The sequence below is a fragment of the Vitis riparia genome, chromosome 6 (genome assembly GCF_004353265.1).
Source record: "Vitis riparia cultivar Riparia Gloire de Montpellier isolate 1030 chromosome 6, EGFV_Vit.rip_1.0, whole genome shotgun sequence".
Lineage (NCBI taxonomy): Eukaryota > Viridiplantae > Streptophyta > Magnoliopsida > Vitales > Vitaceae > Vitis > Vitis riparia.
In genome coordinates, this window is record NC_048436.1 from 12,712,058 (window position 1) to 12,731,110 (window position 19,053).

At 39.9% G+C, this 19,053-nt stretch overlaps 1 pseudogene; it reads left to right on the forward strand.

Annotated features, from left to right (window-relative positions):
- Window positions 1-10,704, forward strand: part of LOC117916987 — a 72,980-nt pseudogene extending 62,276 nt beyond the window's left edge.
- Window positions 10,705-19,053: the final 8,349 nt, after the last annotated feature.

The following is a 19,053-nucleotide window of genomic DNA, read 5'->3' on the forward strand; positions in this document are numbered from 1 at the left end:
AAAGCTTAGAGTTGTGAATGACATGAACGACTCTGGGTCGCGGGCTTAAGGCTTTAGATGCTATGAACTTCTCAGAGTTGTGGTTTACATTAATGACTCAGAGTCATGAGCTTAAGGGTCTCAATGCTATGAATAGCATAGGGTTATAACACATACATGTTACTCCGGCTTGTTAGTTTAGGGTTATGAATTTTATCAAGAACTCAACATTATGGATTATATGAACAACTTGAGATCCCTTAAGCTGAAGCCTCTAGATGTTATGAGCTCAGGACTGTGGATGACATGAGCTACTCTGAGTCATTAGCTCAGCGCCCTGGATTCTTGAAATAGCTCAAGGTTGTGGATGATATGAAAGATTTTAGATCATGTGAGCTTAGGCCTCTAGATGGTGTGAACAGCTCAGTGGTGTGTTCTTGGTCATGTATCCATGGCTCTAAATTCTATGAACAACTTAAGGTTATAGATGACATGAACAACTCAAGATTGTGAATAACATGAACAACTCCGTAAGTTCTAGCTGCTATGAACAACTCAAGATTGTGGATGAAATGAGCTACTTCGGGTCGTGAGCTAAGGGCTTTGATGCTATGAACAAGTCAGGGTTGTGGATGATATGAACGAATAAGTAAACACAATTAAAATTCATCATACTATAACTAAAATAAACATCAATTTTAATAAAATAAACACACAATTAAAGGACCTCTTAGAATAACTAAATCTCAAACCCAATTCACAATGATTCCTTGTGTATTACATCCTTGGTTCAAAACCACTCACTCAAATGTCATTTCTTAGGTCAAAATTGAATAAACCGAAATAAATAAAACGTCATAAATTTCATCAGGGAAATAAACAACTTTGCTCAGTGCAGGTCTCGCACATAAGTAGTTGGTGAAATGGAAAAAATGAATCAAACACCCAAGACCCCTAACAACAGAACCATGACATGTCCTCAACAGAGGCTATTTGCATCTCACCTTGAATCCAACTTTGTTATCAAGACATGTTTTCAAGTCAGTCTTCATTCATGGTCATGAGCCTAAGGCTCTAAATCTTATGAACAACTCAAGACTGTAGATGACATGAATGAATCAAGGTCGTGAGCTTAAGACACTAAATACTATGAACAACTCATAATTATGGTCGACATCTTGAGCTCAGGGCTCTAAATGCTATCAACATCTCAGGCTTGTGGATGATATGAGTTATTCCATGTCTTGAGCTCATGGCTCTAAAATCTATGAATAACTTAAGGTTGTGGACAATATGAATGACTCAGAATCTTGTGAGCTCAAGCCACTAGGAACTATGAATAGCTTAGGGTTGTGGATGATATGAACAATTCTTGCTCATGAGCCCAAGGCTCTAAACGTTATGAAGTGGTCAGGGTTATGAATGACATGAATGACTAAAGGTCGTTAGCTCAAGGTTCTTCATGCTATGAACAACTTAGGGTTGTGATTGACATGAATGACTTTGTGTTGTCAGCTTAGGGTTCTAGATGCTATGAACAACTTAGAGTTGTGGATGATATGAATGACTTGGGATCCTATGAGTTACGATCTCTAGATGCTTTGAATAGCTCAAAATTGAGGATGACATGAATGATTTTTAGTCGTGCCTATAACCCTAAATGTTATGAATAACTCGAGATTGTGGATGACATGAAAGACTAAAGGATGTGAGCTCAAGGCTCTAGATGTTATGAATAACTTAGGCTTGTGGATGATAAGAATGACTCTAAGTCATGAGCTTAAGGCTTTAGATGCTATGAATAGCTTAAGGCTGAGGTTAATATGCATGTCATGAGCTCATGGTTTTGGATGCTATGAACTGCTCAGGGTTATGGATGATATGAATGACTTGAAATCCTATAAGCTTAAGCCTCTAGGTGCTATGAATAACTCATGGTTGTGATTTTTGGTCATGAGCCCAAGGCTCTAAATGTTATGAACAACTAAGGGTTGTGGCTGACATGAACGACTGAAAGTCGTGAGCTTAAGGCTCTGGATGCTATAAACAACACGGGGCTCTAGATTCTATGAATAGCTCAGAGTTATGGATGATATAAACGACTCAGGATCCTGTGAGCTTATGCCTTTAGATGAAATGAATAACTTAAGGTTATGCAAACATGAATGACTCTAAGTCATGAGCTCTATGAACAACTCAAGATTATGGATGACATGAACAAGTCAAGATCGTGAGCTATGGGCTCTAGATGTTAAGAATAGCTAAAGGCTTTAGATGACATGAACAACACTAGGTTGTGAGCTCAACGCTCTAGATGTTATGAACAACTCAGGGCTATGGTTGACATGAATGACTCTGGGTCATGAGTTAAGGGCTCCAAATGCTATGAAAAGTTCAAGGATGTTGATGACATGAACAACACTGTGTGGTGAGCTCAGAGCTCTAGATGCTATGAACAACTCAGAGTTGTGGATGATATGAACAACTTGGGATCCCGTGAGCTCAGGCCTTTAGATGCTATGAACGACTTCAAGTCATCATCTCAAGGCTTTATATTCTATGAACAACTCAGGGTTATGGATGACATGTGTTACTCTGGGTCATCAGCTTAGGGCTCTAGATACTAGGCGTAACTTAAGGTTGTGGTTGACATGAGTCACTCTGGTTCATGTGCTTAAAGCCTAATATGCTATGAGAAGTTCAGGGTTGTTGATGACTTGAGCAACATTGGGTTGTAAGCTCAGGGCTCTAGATGTTATGAACAACTCTTAGCTATGGCTGAATTGAACGACTTCAGGTTGTGAGCTTAGGACTCTAGATGCTATGAACAACTCAGGGCTATTGATGACACAAAAAGATCTAGGTCATGAGCTTAGGGCTTTAAATGATATGAACAACTTAACGTTGTGGATACAAAGATGATTCGTTCCCAATTGGTGTATCAACTGATTCATGTCCTCTCAATGGTCCCTGACAATGGTGCCATTTGATTCATGTCCAAGTGGTGTTCCTTGATTGCGATCCTCAAACGGGAGTAATCAACAAAATTTATAACCTATTACACCATGTACTAGGATAGCCTCAGCTAGCATAGCATAGTGGCTCTAGGATCGTTCACTAGGATGGGTTTTCACTTCACAATTGATATTAATTCAAAGATGAATTGGTGCCTTTTCATTTCAAGGTTAGCTTAAGAAGAAAACATAAACTTTGGTTGAAAAAGAGTTTGTTTTAAGCTAACTAAAAAGAAAGTAATGGAAATTACTTATGAAGGAAAGCGTTCCTTGGAGTTTTAGGTTCACAAGGGAGGCTCCTCATGCAAAAACAAGGCTCCGATCACTTGAATCTTTTCCTCGTATTAGAGAATTAACATATAGTTAATTCTCTAACTGATGTTGTACAGATGCTTCCCTTTAATGGATTTCATCACTAATTCCCTCTCACTAATGCAACTTGCAATGGCTCGTGCCTCTCACCAAGCATTTGCCATTCAAGGTGATCATTAACCTTGGACTTCCCTTCTCAAGCTCGTAAGAGATAACTAATGGATGTCTCCTTAGAGTCTAAAAGCTTACCAAGTGTTGGCAATTCTAGAAAATCCTACCTTCAAGTCACCTCCCAAAGGCTCGCAAGAGGTAAACTAGTGCATCTCAATGAACGGAGATCACTTGCCTTACCAAGTGTTGGCCCAGGTGATTTGAAGGCATTTTAAGTTAACTAAAAACATAAAAACCATTAACGGGTCACACTTTCTCTTCATTAAAAGTTGAAACAAAAAAACTACCAATTCTTGCATTCGAGGCCTTACCCGGCTTCCTTAGCTCCAAGGAACTAAAAGCCTAGCCACTCATCCTCTGAGGAAACATCCTCGGAGTTTGATTTGCTAGAAATAAAAATATGGAGAAAACAAGAATATGAAGGAAAAGCAGAGCAAGTGCTTTGTAAAATATATTTCTTACTATCGTCGATTACATGATGGATCTATGATATATTATTTACATTGGTTCAAAGATATATATAGAGAAGATATTTTCTAAGAAATATCCCAATAATATCTTTGACTGATTACAAGGAGAAAATAGAAATTTACACAAAATATCTTGAGAAAAAAATCTAACTTAGTCGGTAGCAAATATATGAGATTGTACAGGTGGATTTCGCATGTTGAATTGTCCATTTTGCAAGTTTGAACTTTGATTTTGCAAGTTGAATTTGTGATTTTGCAACTTGGAGGTGATTTCACAACTTGGAGATGATTTGCAACTTGATTCGTATCTTGGAGGTGATTTCGCAACGTGGGGCTTTTTCACGGGCCATTTCGCAGCCCATTTTGTAGGGTGGAGACATTTTCGCAGCCCATTTCGCAGCTATGAAATGGGGTTGGGGGGCTGCGAAATGGCACTCGTGTGCCAAAGGGGTGTTTCGTAGCTCATTTCGCAGAAATTTTCGCTCAACTTTGCGCAGTTGTCTTCAAGTGGCCATAACTTCTTCGTTTCAGCTCCAATTTGCGCACCGTTTGAAGCATTGGACTCCTGACTTCCCAAAATTCGAAACAAAATATGGTATACATGAAATGGACTCTAGGAAGTAGTCGAAAAGTGTCCAAACATTGCTGTCCTCTTGAATTACTTCATGTTAGATTCCTCTATTTTCCTCCTTGCATTCTTTATTAGCTTTGGAAAAGAACTATGAAGCTCCAAAGCTTGGATTCTTCATGTAAATGAGCTTCTATTTTCTTTTCCATGGATTATATAGAACCCTCCCTCATCTAAGATTGCTTTGGTGATAAAAAAGCTATCAAAAACACCAAAACTTAACACATTTTGATTAGAAACGATTGCAAGGGTCCTTAACATGCCAATTGGAATAAAGATGGAGAATTACTACACAAAAGTGCTTAAAACATAATGACTTAAAGGTGTAAAATAGCACTTTTTGAGTAGTAATCACTCCCTCCAACCGACATATTGCTAGTCCCTTAGCAATGAAGGAGAGAAAAAGAAAAATAAAAAGTACTATAATTTACAACATCATTGATTACTACCCAAAAAGTGCTATTTTACACCTTTAAGTCATCATGTTTTAAGCACTTTTGTGTAGTAATTCTCCATCTTTATTCCAATTGGCATGTTAAGGACTTAGCAATGACTTCTAATCATATTTGTGGCTAGTTTTAGTGTTTTGACAGCTTTTTGGATCATTAAGACAAGCCAACCAAAGGAGAAAAGCAAAGAGAAGCAAAGAGGAAAATAGAGGACAGCAGCTGTAGTCTTATTTGGCACTTTAGAAGCACTTCCCGAGGCCCATTTTCTACATTCTATATACCATTTCAAAGATCAGGAAGTCAAGAATCCAACGCTTCAAACCGTGTACGATTTGGAGCTGAAACGAGGAAGATATGGCCCTCGGAAGGCAACTGCTCCAGGCTTGTGCGAAACTCGCACACCCCCTTCCAAATTCGCACACCCCATGCGTGGTGCGAATTTTCCTCTGTTTTTGCCGACTCCACTTTAGATATTTTCTTATGTATTTTTTGATGCAATTTCCTTTCTTATCCTTGTAACAAGCCAATCACAAGCTTTGCTTTTGTAAAGACTATATAAGGGGTGGAAATCACCTCTTGAAGACATCTATCATATGTGTTATGTTTTACACTTAGAAAAATACAGAGCTCTCTCGTTTTCCCTTTTCTCTTTACTATTTTCTTTTTCTTGGAAGCCAAACAACCTCTGAGGATGTTTTCTTAGAGGATGAGAGGCTAAACTTTTAGTTTCTTGGAGTGAAGGAAGCTAGGTGAAAAGTCCAGATGCAAAGGTGGAAAACGCTCGTGCCTTAAATACAGGTTGTTGAAGTTCATAAATGGCTTTTAAATCCAAAGTTTTGCTTTAAATCCCTTAGAATCACTTTGAATGGCCAATACATGGTAAGCTTCAGGTCTCTGTGGATGCTTATTGCTAGATCCATATCAGTCCATTAGTTATCATGTACGAGCCATTGGAAAGTGGTTCAAGGTGAAGACCCATAGTGTCTAAAGCCATTAATGGACCTTGACTACCATTTCTATTGATTTTTAAGGATTAAATCTTCATTGTTAAACCTATACCGATTCGGGAAATAACTATAGGTTAAATCCCCAATGCGAGGAGAAAAATCCGGAATTTTCCACTTTGCATTCTAAACTTGATCCTAGCAATCCTTAGCTCCGGGAGACTTTCTTTCTTCCATTTTTAATTAGTTTATGTTAATTTAGTTTCAAACACTTTCAAAACAAATTTTATTTTCTTTTAAACTTTAAGTTTTTGGTAAAGGAAATCATTAAATTCAATTTCTAATCTTGAGTATATCACTGGTAGAATGAAAACCCATCCCAGAGTTCAACCCTAGAGCCACTATACTATAGTAGCTTTGCTACGCTAGTATGAGGTCATAGGTTTTATAAATGTTTTTGATTAAATGACCCGACTGGATTTAGACACGATCAAAATGGCGCCGTTGCCGGGGACGGTGCCACGATACAGTGATACAACCTTTTAGAGGCTACTTGTGATTTTTGTCACAACTTTGGTGAATTCCTTTTTCACTAACTTTATTTCCTTTCTTGTAATTATAGAATTTCTTTTGTTTTCTTTCTAACCTTAACTTTCCTCTAGTTTTCTTTTGTTTTGTTGTCTTTGTTTTGTTTTCAGGTAAGTAGTGATTTGTGCATGCCCTATTGGATTCGGGACCAAGAGGGAAGATTAGTAAGGATTGAGAATCCTCAAGACACAAAGTTGGATATCTGTGTAAACATCATGGACCCTCCACAAGAGGATCAGAATTCTCAACACGGTCAAGGGGGTAATCCAAATGCATATCTATCCATGAGGGATAGAATGCACCCACCAAGGATGAGTGCACCCTCATGCATCGTACCTCCTCTTGAGCAGCTGATTATAAGGCCCCATATTGTGCCCCTTCTACCAAATTTCCATGGAATGGAGAGTGAGAATCCATATGCTCACATCAAGGAGTTTGAAGAGGTGTGCAATACCTTTAGAGAGGGAGGAGCTTCAATAGACTTGATGAGACTCAAGCTATTCCCTTTCACTTTGAAGGACAAGGCAAAAATATGGCTTAATTCTTTAAGGCCAAGGAGCATAAGGAATTGGGTTGATCTTCAGGCCGAATTTTCGAAGAAATTTTTCCCCACCCATAGGACCAATGGGTTGAAGAGGCAAATCTCAAACTTTTCTGCAAAAGAAAATGAGAAGTTCCATGAATGTTGGGAAAGATATATGGAGGCCATCAACGCTTGTCCTCATCATGGCTTTGATACATGGCTCTTGGTGAGCTATTTTTATGATGGGATGTCTTCCTCCATGAAGCAAATTCTTGAAACCATGTGTGGGGGAGATTTTATGAGTAAGAATCCGGAAGAAGCCATGGATTTTTTAAGTTATGTATCTGAGGTAACAAGAGGATGGGATGAGCCCAACTCAAAGGAATTGGGAAGGATGACAGCTCTTGTAAATCCAAAGGGTGGAATGTACATGTTAAGTGAAGACATGGACATGAAAGCTAAGGTGGCAACAATAGCAAGGAGGTTGGAAGAACTTGAGTTGAAAAAGATGCATGAAGTCCAAGCCATTTCCGAGACACAAGCCCATGTCATGCCATGCACCATTTGCCAATCATGTGATCATGTGGTAGATGAGTGCCCAACCATGCCAGCCGTGAGGGAGATGTTAGGTGATCAAGCCAATGTTGTGGGGCAATTTAGGCCCAACAACAATGCACCTTATGGAAACACCTATAATTCAAGTTGGAGAAACCATCCAAAATTTTCTTGGAAACCAAGACCACCTCTGTACCAACCACAAGCCCAAACTCAATCACCTCAACAAACCTCTTCAGTGGAGCAAGCCATTGCGAACCTAAGTAAAGTCATGAATGACTTTGTGGGTGAACAAAGGGCAATCAACTCCCAATTGCACCAAAAGATTGAGAATGTTGAGAGTTCTCTAAATAAGAGAATGGATGGGATGCAAAATGATCTATATCAGAAGATAGATAATATTCAATACTCCATCTCTAGGCTTACCAACCTCAACACAGTGAATGAGAAAGGGAAACTCTCAACCAAGCCAAAATCCAAAGGGGGTTCATGAAGTTGAAACCCAAGAGGAGGAGTCTTCAAAGTTGAGGGATGTCAAAGCTGTGATCACCTTGAGGAGTGGAAAGGAGGTTGATCAACCCTTGCCTAAGGTAAGGCAAGATGAAGAACTCGTGTCAAAGAGAACCTTGGTTAAAGAGAGTAATAACCAAGAAGAGAAGAGTGGGAAGAACAGTGCATCCAAATCAAGCATTGAAGAAGAGCCAAGGATAATGATTAAAGAGGATATGATGAAGAAACATATGCCTCCCCCTTTTCCTCAAGCTTTACATGGAAAGAAGGAAATCAAGAATTCATCAGAAATTCTTGAAGTCTTGAGACAAGTGAAGGTGAATATACCCTTACTTGATATGATCAAGCAGGTCCCCACATATGCAAAGTTTGTAAAGGACTTGTGCACGGTCAAGAGAGGGTTACATGTGACAAAGAATGCATTCCTCATTGAGCAAGTAAGTGCTATCATTCAGAGTAAGTCTCCAGTTAAGTATAAAGATCTGGGTTGCCCCACCATTGTAGTTAACATTGGAGGGACACTTGTGGAGAAAGCTTTACTAGACTTGGGGGCAAGTGTGAATTTGCTCCCATACTCTATGTACAAGCAACTGGGACTTGGAGGATTAAAGCCCATAGCCATCACTCTCTCCTTAGCTGATAGGTCAGTCAAAATCCCAAAGGGGGTGATAGAGGATCTTCTAGTTCAAGTGGACAAATTCTACTATCTCGTGGATTTTGTTGTGCTTGATACTAATCCCACTGTTAAGGAAGCCAATTACGTGCCAATCATCCTTGGGAGACCTTTCCTGGCTACCTCCAATGCCATCATCAATTGTAGAAATGGGGTGATGCAGCTCACATTTGGAAACATGACCTTGGAATTAAACATATTCCATCTTTGCAAGAGACATCTTCACCTAGAAGAGGATGAAGGATTGGAGGAGGTGTGCCTGATCAACACCTTGGTTGAAGAGCATTGTGACAAGAGCTTAGAAGAGAGCTTGAATGAAAGCCTTGAAGTGCTTGAAGAAGGGTTATCTGAACCCTCTGATGTGCTAGCTATCATGTCTCCTTGGAGGAGACGGGAAGAGATCTTACCACTGTTCAATAAGGAGGACTCACAAGGAGCAACTATGGAGGACCCTCCAAAGCTTGTTTTGAAGCCACTTCCTGTTAATTTGAAGTATGCATATTTGGAGGAAGATGAGAAATGTCCAGTGGTGGTCTCTTCAAATCTCACAAGTGATCAAGAGGATAGTCTTTTGGGAGTCCTCAGAAAATGCAAGAAAGCCATTGGATGGCAAATTTCTGATCTGAAAGGAATTAGTCTTCTGGTGTGCACCCACCATATCTACATGGAGGAAGATGTAAAACCAGTGAGGCAGCCCTAGAGAAGGTTGAATCCTCACATGCAAGAGGTGGTGAGGGGTGAAGTTCTGAAGCTACTTCAAGTAGGGATCATATATCCCATTTTAGATAGCTTGTGGGTGAGCCCCACCCAAGTAGTTCCAAAGAAATCTGGAATCACTGTGATCCAGAATGAGAAAGGGGAGGAAGTCTCTACACGTCCTACCTCAGGATGGAGGGTATGTATAGACTACAGGAAGTTGAATTCAGTGACTAGGAAGGACCATTTCCCATTGCCTTTCATCGACCAAGTCCTTGAGAGAGTCTCAGGACATCCTTTCTACTATTTTCTAGATGGTTACTCGGGGTACTTCCAAATAGAGATTGATTTGGAAGATCAAGAAAAGACAACCTTCACATGCCCCTTTGGTACTTTTGCGTATAGGAGAATGCCCTTTGGTTTATGTAATGCTCCTGCAACTTTCCAAAGATGTATGCTAAGCATCTTCAGTGATATGGTGGAACGCATCATGGAAGTCTTCATGGATGACATCACTGTTTATGGAAGTTCTTTTGAGGAGTGTTTGTTGCACTTAGAAGCAGTTCTCCACAGATGTATTGAGAAAGACCTAGTGCTAAATTGGGAGAAGTGCCATTTTATGGTACAACAAGGCATTGTCTTAGGACATATAATCTCCAAAAATGGCATTGAGGTAGATAAGGCAAAGGTGGAGCTAATTGTTAAGTTGCCACCTCCCACAAATGTTAAAGGAATTAGGCAATTCCTAGGACATGCCGGGTTCTATAGGAGGTTCGTTAAGGATTTCTCAAAAATCTCAAAGCCTCTTTGTGAACTCTTGGTAAAGGATGCCAAGTTTGTGTGGGACGAGAAGTGTCATAAGAGTTTTGAGGAACTGAAGCAATTCCTCACAACTGCACCAATAGTGAGAGCCCCAAATTGGAAATTACCTTTTGAGGTAATGTGTGATGCAAGTGATCTTGCTATGGGGGCTGTTTTGGGGCAAAGAGAGGATGGAAAGCCCTATGTGATTTATTACGCGAGCAAAACTTTGAACGAGGCTCAAAGGAACTACACAACTACTGAGAAGGAGTTGTTGGCAGTAGTTTTTGCCTTGAATAAGTTTTGTGCCTATTTGTTAGGGTCCTCTATAGTGGTGTTCACTGACCATTCCGCTTTGAAGTACTTGCCAACCAAGCAAGATGCCAAGGCAAGATTGATAAGATGGATCCTTTTGCTCCAAGAATTCAATCTCCAAATCTGGGATAAAAAGAGAGTAGAAAATGTGGTAGCTGACCACTTGTCAAGACTTGTGATAGCACATGACTCACATGGTCTGCCTGTCAATGATGACTTCCCTGAGGAGTCTCTCATGTCAATAGATGTAGCTCCATGGTATTCTCACATTGCAAATTACTTGGTTACTGGGGAAGTTCCAAGCGAGTTGAGTGCCCAAGACAAGAGGCATTTCTTTGCTAAGATCCATGCCTATTATTGGGAGGAGCCTTTTCTCTTCAAATATTGTGTGGATCAAATCATAAGGAAATGTGTTCCTGAACAAGAGCAATCAGGAATTCTTTCCCATTGCCATGATAGTGCATGTGGAGGTCATTTTGCCTCCCAAAAAACAACTATGAAAGTGATCCAATCAGGGTTTTGGTGGCCCTCTCTTTTCAAGGATGCCCACTCTATGTGCAAGGGATGTGATCGGTGTCAAAGGCTTGGTAAGCTTACACGTCGAAATATGATGCCCTTGAACCCCATCTTAATAGTGGATGTCTTTGATGTTTGGGGGATAGACTTCATGGGACCATTTCCAATGTCATTTGGACATTCCTACATTTTGGTGGGAGTGGATTATGTCTCTAAGTGGGTGGAAGCAATCCCATGTAGGAGCAATGATCACAAGGTGGTTCTTAAATTCCTTAAGGACAACATCTTTGCAAGATTTGGAGTGCCTAAGGCCATTATAAGTGATGGAGGAACCCACTTTTGCAATAAACCTTTTGAGACTCTTCTAGCCAAATATGGGGTTAAGCACAAGGTAGCTACACCTTATCACCCTCAAACAAGTGGCCAAGTTGAGTTATCCAACCGGGAGATCAAGAATATATTGATGAAGGTGGTGAATGTGAATAGGAAGGATTGGTCTATTAAGCTCCTAGATTCCTTATGGGCGTATAAGACCGCTTACAAGACCATTCTTGGAATGTCTCCTTATCGCCTTGTTTATGGCAAAGCGTGCCATCTTCCAGTGGAGATTGAATATAAAGCATGGTGGGCAATCAAGAAGCTCAACATGGATTTGACAAGAGCCGGGTTGAAAAGATGTTTGGATTTGAATGAATTGGAGGAGATGAGGAATGATGCTTACCTCAATTAAAAAATTGCAAAGGAGAGGTTGAAGAAATGGGATGATCAATTGGTAAATCAGAAGAATTTTGCCAAGGGGCAAAGAGTCTTGCTTTATGACTCTAAGCTTCGTCTTTTTCCGGGAAAATTGAAATCAAGATGGACGGGTCCTTTCATAATTCATGATGTGCAACCAAATGGGGTAGTGGAACTACTCAACTTCAATAGCACTTGAACTTTCAAAGTGAATGGGCATCGTCTCAAGCCCTTTATCGAATCTTTTTCCCAAGACAAGGAGGAATTCATCCTCCTTGATCCACCTCCAACATGAAAACACTTGGTTCATGGTTGAACTTAGTCTCTCCAAAGACTAAAAAGTTCATCCTCTTTTTGTTTTTCTTTTAAGTTGATTTTAGTTTAATCTAGTGTTTTCTTGTATTTATGCATGTTTTGATTTCTATTTTTGACTTTAATTTCATTCTAATGTGGTTTGAATTGTTTTTTTTTTTTTTGTGTTAACATGTAGGTAGGAAAGCTTGAAGAATGAAGTCTTGGTGAAAACAAGGGAAAATAGGGGAGAAAAGTCAAGATTCAGCAAAATTCGCCCACCATTTTCCCCTGTGCGAAAATTTCGCACACTACTTACCTTGTGCGAATTTGCTTTTGCACCAATTTTCAAAAATGCATGCTCTCGGTCCCTTCCCAAAATCCCAGTGCGAATTTCACAGGAATGCGAACCATGTGCGAACCATGTGCGAATTCGTTTTTTGCACCAATTTTCAAAACCATGCTCTCTGTCTTGGAGAATCACAGGAATGCGAAATTTTCGCACACCATTTTCCCCTGTGCGAAATTCAATTTTCTCTTTAAAAGCCATGTTCTCCTCTTCAAATTCTAAGCTTCTTCTTCAATTCTCTCAACACCTCTCTTCCGATCACCCATTTCCATCCACAAAGCTCCTCTTCTTCATCATCCCTCATCATCAACACCACCATGGCAGCCCATCTCCATAGCTCCATTCCATAGCCGCGGCATTCACTATTCACCACTTTCCATTTTCGGCAATTTCACTTCCTTCCACCATCAAAATCCCTTCAATTCTTCACTCCACACTCTAAATCCATCCATAATCCAATCCCAACCTTGTTTTTACCAAACCAAAGCCTAAACCATAAGCATTCAAGCCATAGTTTCTTCATAAGAAACCCATTGCCGCCGGCCATGGGAGCTTCCAATCTTCAATTTTCCTCTTGAAAAGCTCCAATTTCCAAGGCTAGCCACCATGAAAAATCTTTTTCCTACCTAAGCCAACATTTCCCATCCTCAAAAGCCACAAATTTTCACCATTTGAACAAGCCACAATTTTTCAAACGCGCGGGTGAATAGTGCCCTGTGCGAAAAAATTCGCATACCCCCTTGTGGTGTGCGAAACTCGCACACCACCCTCCCCTGTGCGAAAATTTCGCACACACCCCCCCCCCTCCCCCTTGTGCGAAAATTTTAGTTTCTCCATCCCTACCTTCCCTAATCCCAAGCCTTTGAGCCTCATTTCATCGCTTCATCATGCCTAAGACCCGAGGAGGATATACCTCAGCTCCCTAGAGCAGTCAAAGTGCCGCCCCTATACGGGCCCCACTAGATGCACCCTCACATTTACCTGATTCTACCCCTCAGAGCAGATACCATACGAGGAGAGCATCTGCCACGTCTGTGGCCCCTACACAAATTCCACCTCGGAGTCCTCCTACAAAGAAAGCCAAGACTTCAGAGCCAGGAGAGTCCTCCAGAGCACCTCGGGATTCACAGTCTCAGCCTTCTTCCGCCAGGTGCCCTAGACCTAGCTTGCCCATTGAGGGCAACTCCGATTGCCGATCGAGAGAATTTCATGTCAAGACATATTTCGATCACTCTCTTATGCGACAGCAGCCTAAGTTGCGGGATTCATACCGCCTACTTGAGAGGTACCATCTTGTACCCTTTATGACTCCGCCCCAGTTCTTTTATTCTCGAGTAGCTTTAGACTTTTACCAGTCTATGACTACTCGTGGCGTCCTGGTACCAGCCTCGATCCTTTTTACCATTGATGGACGCCAGGGTATTTTGGGGGCTAGACAGATTGCCGATGCTTTCCATATCCCTTTTGCACCAGCCGATCCCGTTGCATTTAGACGCTGGGCCCCACTTTCTGAGTGGGACATGGTTCGTATCCTATCTCGAGGGACATCTTCCCAGAGGACCATTTTGAGGAGAGAGCTTCCCCCAGGGATGCTCCTAGTTGATGTGGTGCTTCGCGCCAATCTTTTTCCTCTTTAACATAAAGTGTAGAGGCGAGGGGCCATTATGGAGGCATTATTCCGTATCTCTGAGGGCTACTACTTTGGCCCCCATCATTTGATTATGGTCGTTCTCCTCCATTTTGAGGAGAAGGTGCATACGTGGTGTCTTGCGAGGGCAGACACCATTCCTTTACTTTTCCCTCGGCTGCTATGCCATGTTTTGGCGCATATGGGTTTTCCTGTAGACCCTCATTCTGAGCCCCGCCGCCATTGTCGAGAGAGCTTCTCTCTTGACCAATGGACTCAGATATGGCTCCATCGCCAATCCCCAGAACTTCCCGAGCCAAGGGAAGTCCCTCCTGCTCCATCCACTTCAGCTCCTCCACAGCCGGTACCAGAGGCACCATCATCTGATGCCCCACCTGCTGTTCCTCCTACATCAGAGCCGCCCATTACTATCCCTGGTGCAGAGTATCGTGCCTTGCTCGCTTCTTTCCAGACTTTGACCACTACTCAGACGACCATTATGGAGCGGATGGACCACTTCCAGCTTTAGCAGGACCAGCAGACTCTCATTCTCCGTGAGATTCAGCAGCACCTCAGTCTTTCACCACCAGCTCCACCTGTAGCGGTTCCTTCCACAGTTGTAGTGGAGGACCCCTCCTATCCACTAGAGGAGCCTACTACTTGATCATACGATCACTCCTCTCCTTTTTTGTATCTATATGCTACGTTTTTGGATGTCTTATATATTTTGGACCACTTTTATACTAGGATTGGATGTATTCCATGTTTATTTTGTATATTGTACTCTCTCAATTTATATAGACATCTTCTTTTTTGTGTATTTTAGCTTTTCCATTTTATTTCCTCTATTCATCACTTATGATTTTTCTTTTCTTTTGCAACATGTGGTTTCTCCTGTTCATTCAGAGTCCCTTACTATCAGGAGGTATCACTTCCTCCCTTATTTTATCGCTTGCTTTTGGAACATTGGGGACAATGTTCATCCTTGGAGGGAGAGTTGAGGAAGTAATTTGTTGAATTTTTGGTTAAGTTATTTTGCTAACAAATTTTTTTTGCAAACTCTCTTTGTTTTCTCAAAGATAAATTCTCAAAAGTAAATGGGAGAAATTAAATTCTTATCTTATTGCCATAGTCTGAGAGTTTGTATTATGCTTATTAAAGTTGATAAATTGTTGAAGCTCCTTTTGATTTCAATCTTAAGTCTTCCACTCTAATCTTTTCACACACTGAACACATTAGATTCCAGTTATAAGATGGAAAATTTTCTCACCCCCCTAAACTTAGGAAACTTACGACTTGGTGCCATTGACCTCATTCTATTAGTGTTGGGACACCTTATAAAAGGCCAATGTGTCTTATGAAAATAATTTTTGCTTCACTTGCTTTGAAACCCGAGCAAGGTCTGAGGGGTATATGGTGAAAATCTTTAAAGCCTGGTGCCCTAAGCCTTTACTGGTTGGGAGTCACCAACCTCAATGCTCGTTACATGGGTGGATGGGTGGAGTATTTACACTTAAAAAAAAAAAAAAAGGTGTGTTCTTAGCCTTTTATATATGAGTTAGTGTTGCTAAAGTTAGAGAAAAACCTTAGTTGGGGGGAGAATATAGTTTGACATACTATAACTGGAAACTAAGCACCTTAACACTTAGATTTTTGTGGAAGATTAAGAGTTTATCCTTTGGGAGTGGAAATTATGTTGATACTCAAATTTTCATAATGCCCACTCTTTGTATGTTGTGATAGGTAAGTTATTTTATGACTCTTAGTGATGATTGAGTTTTATATCCTTGACTTGCCATGTGAGAGTTTGATCCAATCATGCCACTTGATTATTTTTTTGGAGTGATCAACATGATTTGTAAATTATTATTATCTATTTTTCTTTCTTTTTCTCTCCTTCATTGCTCGAGGACTAGTAATGTGTCAGTTGGGGGGAGTGATTACTATCCAAAAAGTGCTATTTTACACCTTTAAGTCATTATGTTTTAAGCACTTTTGTGTAGTAATTCTCCATCTTTATTCCAATTGACATGTTAAGGACTTAGCAATGACTTCTAATCATATTTGTGGCTAGTTTTAGTGTTTTGACAGCTTTTTGGATCATTAAGACAAGCCAACTAAAGGAGAAAAGCAAAGAGAAGCAAAGAGGAAAACAGAGGACAGCAGCTTCAGTTTTCTTTGACACTTTTGGAGCACTTTCCGAAGCCCATTTTCTACATGCTATATACCATTTCAAAGATCAGGAAGTCAAGAATCCAACGCTTCAAACCGTGTACGATTTGGAGCTGAAACGAGGAAGACATGGCCTTCGGAAGGCAACTGCTCCAGGCTTGTGCGAAACTCGCACACCCCCTCAGCTGTGCGAATGGTGTGCGAAACTCGCACACCCCCTTCCAAATTCGCACACCCCATGCGTGGTGCGAATTTTCCTCTGTTTTTGCCGACTCCACTTTAGATATTTTCTTATGTATTTTTTTATGTAATTTCCTTTCTTATCCTTGTAACAAGCCAATCACAAGCTTTGCTTTTGTAAAGACTATATAAGGGGTGGAAATCACCTCTTGAAGACATCTATCATATGTGTTATGTTTTACACTTAGAAAAATACAGAGCTCTCTCTTTTTCCCTTTTCTCTTTACTATTTTCTTTTTCTTGGAAGCCAAACAACCTCTGAGGATGTTTTCTCAGAGGATGAGAGGCTAAACTTTTAGTTTCTTGGAGTGAAGGAAGTTAGGTGAAAAGTCCATATGCAAAGGTGGAAAACGCTCGTGCCTTAAATACAGGTAGTTGAAGTTCATAAATGGCTTTTAAATCCAAAGTTTTGCTTTAAATCCCTTAGAATCACTTTGAATGGCCAATACATGGTAAGCTTCAGGTATCTGTGGATGCTTATTGCTAGATCCATATCAGTCCATTAGTTATCATGTACGAGCCATTGGAAAGTGGTGAAGACCCATAGTGTCTAAAGCCATTAATGGACCTTGACTACCATTTCTATTGATTTTTATGGATTCAATCTTCATTGTTAAACCTATACCGATTTGGGAAATAACTATAGGTTAAATCCCCAATGCGAGGAGAAAAATCCGGAATTTTCCACTTTGCATTCTAAACTTGATCCTAGCAATCCTTAGCTCCAGGAGACTTTCTTTCTTCCATTTTTAATTAGTTTATGTTAATTTAGTTTCAAACACTTGAAAACAAGTTTTATTTTCTTTTAAACTTTAAGTTTTTGGTAAAGGAAATCATTAAATTCAATTTCTAATCTTGAGTATATCACTGGTAGAATGAAAACCCATCCCAGAGTTCGACCCTAGAGCCACTATACTATAGTAGCTTTGCTACGCTAGTATGAGGTCATAGGTTTTATAAATGTTTTTGATTAAATGACCTGACTGGATTTACACGCGATCAATCATGCTGATCAAAAAATAATTTTCAAATGGCATGATGATCAAACTCTCACATGGAACATTAAAGAAATAAAACTCAAACTTCAACAAGAGTTATCAAATAACTTGTCTAATCACAATTCATAAAGAGAAGGCATTATGCAAATTTAAGCTTTAAAAGAGTTTCCACTCCCAAAGGTCAAACCTTACTCTTCCACAAAAATCTAAGTGTTACTTATTAGCTTCCAAATATAGTATGCTGAACTAATCTCTCCCCCCAACCTAGTTTTTTTTCAAAGCTTAGCAAATTGATCAACCTCCAATAGGCTAAAAACACACCTCTTTTATTTCACTTTTTTTTTTTCATTGTAGGAGTACAAGGCTTAAAGGTATTCTTTTCTAAATTGTCCATGTAACAGGGATCCATTAATGATTCCCAACCAATTAAGTTTTAGGGCATCAAGCTTTAAGGATCTTTCAACCACTAACTCCTCGGATTTTACCCCGGACTTTTGAGAATGAATTTTAATACCCAAGCTCCTACAGTATGTTAAACTCCACCTATTCACCCTTGTAACGAGCATTGAGGTCGGTGACTCCTAACCAATGAAGGCTTAGGGCACCAGGTTTTAAAGATTTTCACCATATACCCCTCAGACCTTGCTCGGGTTTCAAGGCAAGCAAACATTTTTCTTTCTTTCTTTTTTTTCAAAAGCTCATTGGCCTTTTATAAGGTGTCCCAACACTATTAAATGAGGTCAAAGGTACTAAGTCTAAATTTTCCTAAGTCAAGAGGGAAATAGTTTTTCATCTTATAATCGGAACCTAGTGTGCACAGTGTGTGGTAAGCTTAAAGTGGAAGAGCTAAGGTTGAATTCAATAGAAGTTTCAACAATTCATCAACTTTAATAAACATAATACAAACTCTAAGTCAAGTAAAAAGACAAAAATTCAATTTCTCCCTTTTCATTTTAAAAGTTTTCCTTAATAACCATGGAGAGTAGAATAAAAAAACTTAAAAAATTTTAAAATTAAGCAAAAAGCAATTAAATTACAAAAATAACATAGCATTAATAAGAAAACTTCCTTCCTCAACTCTCCCCCCAACCAAGTTGAACATTGTCCTCAATGTGACAAAAGCGATTGAAAAATTAGGGAGGAAGTGGTACCTCCTGAGTGGCATGGAGTCTGAGTCATGTAGGAGAAACCACATGTTTCAAAAAAAAAACAAAAGAGTTAGTGAGTAGAGGAAATAGAAAAATGCCAAGTTTAAACACAAATGATGTCTATATATTAATCTGAGAAAGTAAAATATAAGATATGATAAATGGATACCTCCAATCCCAGAATATAAAACATCAAAACATGGAACTATGTATACTAATATAATATGTAAAGACAAAAAGTAAAGAGATGATCAAGTAATGGTAGGGTCCTGTGAAGCTGATGCATCTATGATGGCCTTCTAAGTGGGTTGGATCAGGACTTTGGCCTCTGTTCTGGTATTCTCCTTAG